At 46.1% G+C, this 3,492-nt stretch overlaps 1 pseudogene; it reads left to right on the forward strand.

Annotated features, from left to right (window-relative positions):
- The first annotated feature begins 1,608 nt into the window (after positions 1–1,608).
- On the forward strand, positions 1,609–2,920 carry LOC146802212 (tricarboxylate transport protein, mitochondrial-like; annotated as a pseudogene).
- Positions 2,921–3,492: the final 572 nt, after the last annotated feature.

Consider the following 3,492-nt stretch of genomic DNA (forward strand, 5'->3'; position numbering starts at 1 on the left):
TCCAGCCTAAGAAGAGGTGGAGCTCTGGCGCATGCTGTCCTATTACAAAGCACCAAATAAAAGTGATAAAGACGACAACAAATGGTAAGCAGTGGCAGACTGCAAGCCCCTTGTACATAATAGTCTTGCAAGGGAGATCACATGTGTAAGCACCACATGTGCTGTTGCAGGCAAGACCTAAATAAGAGTGACAAAGAATCCACCACATGGTAAGCAATGGTCTGGATGCAAGCCACTTGATGTATACAATATTTTCACAAGTGAGATCACATGTGCAAGCACCATATGTGCTGTTGCAGGCAAGACCTAAATAAGAGTGACAAAGAATCCTCCACAGGGTAAGGGGTGGGCTGGATGCAATCCCCATGACGTACACAACAGTGCCACAAGAACAAATGCGTGTCCAAGCAGCGCATGCACTGTCACAGGCGCAACCTAAAAACTGAAGCAGTCTGTATCTGTGATGTCATCCCAGCCTCAGGCAGCAACGTTTTGCACAGCTTTCCCTGGGGGGTCTGTAAAGAGGCTGTTTCAGTAAACAGGCATACAAGTCCGAGCTCTGCCTTTAGTAGGTCACAACCGTAGCTAAAAAGTGTTGGTACAAACATTAGTATCACATTTTTTAAAGAATGTTTTACCTTTATAAGAGCTACCCTAGGACACAGTGTATTCTATGCATTCGCGACTAACGGCATCTTTATTCGCTTTGTTAAGAATTTCATTTAATCATTTTATTTTGTTCACACAGTAAGAGGTCCCTGTGTAGAGAAAAGAGCTCCTGAGAGTTCATAAGAGCACAGCTTGAGTCAGAGGTGTGCCTGTTTGCCTCTCAATTCACACTTTGTCAATCACATCCATTCAAGCAGCTCTCGGGCACTAATCATCTTTGGTCGTACAAATGTGCAGTTCTGGATGCGCCAGGAGGGCGAGGGACAGGCTTTGTAGTTTCCCGCTGCTTTGTCACCACTTGGTCTGGAGGACTGCGGGTAGAGTTCCCGTTATCACGTGACTCTATTTAGCCAGGAGGCAGATTAGCGAAGTGGCACATTTGCCTCACAAGAAACAAACAAAAGAGCCCACAGAATAAACTTGGCCAGAAATAATAGGCTGTGCCTAAAAAAGCGAGGAGTGTGCATAGCGCATCAGTGCACGTCTATGCCAGCTCAGGAACACAACTATACACAAAATCTCAGATTGGATAACCCAGTGCAGGAACTATAAAGGGGCCTGCAGAGCCGTTCAAAGCCGTCAGCATCCTGAAAACGATAAATCTGTACATCTGTCTCTTGCTTCATCATCCATCACACTGCTACTCACGGCGTCCCATTACACGATAACCACAACTCGGGGTCACCACATCATGCACGACATGGAAACAATTCCCACATAGGCTTAAAACAAAGACAACACCCTTCCATCACACTCCCTGCATGGTGCAGCGTGTTTCCTATGTAGGCAAGCGCTTCAGTGCCCCACTTTGAGATAGTAAGCGCTATATAAATGCTGCCGTACAATGCAATACCTGGCAAGGATTTCCACCCCATAACATTGGGACTATCAGTTCCAGTTTCATGATGATGACGCCCATTAAGGGCATCATCAGGAGGTATGTTGTCCTCGGTGCTGCTCTTCAGCATCTCCGAGGGTCCCTGTGGCGCCTGTCCTGCCTCTGTGCGTGGGACTCTAGCTGCGGCCTTGGCTCAGTCTCCTACATGGGGTGGGCTACCCAAGCTTACCCACCTGGAAAAGACTATTCTGGCCAGTCTGAAGGCATTGTCACAGCTGGAGCTTCGGGTGCCACCTGACGCCACTTGGGAAAAAGATTTTCAAGACCAGTTTGAAGCCTGGAATTAGATTTATGATATATAAAAAATCTGCTTGAAGATCAATTATGCACAGAAATATCGTGAGTGAAGGTGGCATTGCTGGAGGCATTGTAATCTGCATCACCTTTCCTACTATAAATGTGAAAACACAGTTGCAGCTGGATAAAAGATCAAACCCTTCTCGATACAGGGGCATTGGTCACTGGGTGAGGCTGACTGCTCAGGATTGCGGTGTGATGTGTCTGTACCGTGGGCTAAGCTCTCTTCTTTATGGTTCAATTCCTAGATTTGCAGTCAGGGGAAATTTATTCACGTTCAGTGCTCATCTGTGCCAAAATATCGAGGTTTCTTCCATGAAGTTCGAGAGATCATAAGAAAACAAGGTCTCTGTGTAACTTAGGGTGTAACAGCTGCTGTTATCAAACAAGGATCTAACCAGGCCATCTGCTTCTTCGTGATGTCATCCTTGCAGCACTGGTATACAGCTGTTGACCCTCACAGAGCGATAAATCCCTTTGTTACAGCTGCATTTGGGGTCACAGCTGGGGCTGCTAGCCTCTTTGGTGACACCCCAGTAGATGTTGTTAAAACCAGGATGCAGGGCCTGAAAGCTCAGAACTATGAGAACATTGGAACATTGAGTGTTCCATTAAAGACAATAGAGTGCTCTGTGCTTCTAATGGCTGGTAGAAGCCTGGAGCATCAACCCCCTCGGGGTCCATGATGCCTCTGTTTTACAAATTAAAACATTCTGCCCTATAGGGGCGGAATGTTCTAATAGCCTTAGAGCCCTCCATAGCAGGCTCTACCATCCATTAAAGGCCTGATCCCTTATTAAAGGCCCTCGCCTGTGGCTCAGGCCTTTAATGCTGGAGCGGGGCTTTAATGGCCGGTAGAGCCCGCTACGTTGGGCTTTAAGGGTATATTAAAACACCATGGATTACGCATATCAGATATTCTGCAGCAAAGGGCCCTTAGCATTCTACAAGGGGACCGTGCCACGATTTGGTCAAGTCTGGCTGAATTTAGCAATTGTATTTGTTATTAATGAAGAAGTGGTCAAAGTTCCTAACGGGTACTGGGCAACACATTGAAACTGCCCACTTAGGACTAAGCTACCAGTGAGCCTTGGGGATGGTAGATCTGCAACACTATCGACACCAATTTTTGGAGAGAGTCAACCACAAACCTGATCTTTTTAGCATTCTTCCAGAAGTGGAATCTTATTTGCTCCTCGAGTTACTGTGGATGCACAATTGGGGTTTAAACCTGCTTATTTATTTCCTTGGTTCAGGTGCAGATCCGTACTGCTGACACTTGGCAAGAAATGCTCTGACAATGTCATGGTGGAAATATTATCTTTTTGCCTTTTGCCAAATGTCTTTTTTATGCAGCAGCTCAAGAGGCTTGTATAAAGCAAAAAGTGGCAGAATAAACCACCACAATGTGCCTTCCTGATCAATGCGCACATCAAGTATTTTTTTTGTGTGTGTGTGTTTTGCCTAACACTTCCAGAGGTAGAGTATGCTATATGTATAAGGCTACTGGTTTTTTTCAAGCATGAAAGGGGCATGGTATTGAAGCGGCTGTCTCCAAACCATGCAAAGAAGCTTCCCCTAACCCCATAATGGGCTTCCAAAGAGTATGTACCAGGCCTCCCTTCGCT

The sequence above is a fragment of the Triturus cristatus genome, chromosome 8 (assembly GCF_964204655.1).
Source record: "Triturus cristatus chromosome 8, aTriCri1.1, whole genome shotgun sequence".
Lineage (NCBI taxonomy): Eukaryota > Metazoa > Chordata > Amphibia > Caudata > Salamandridae > Triturus > Triturus cristatus.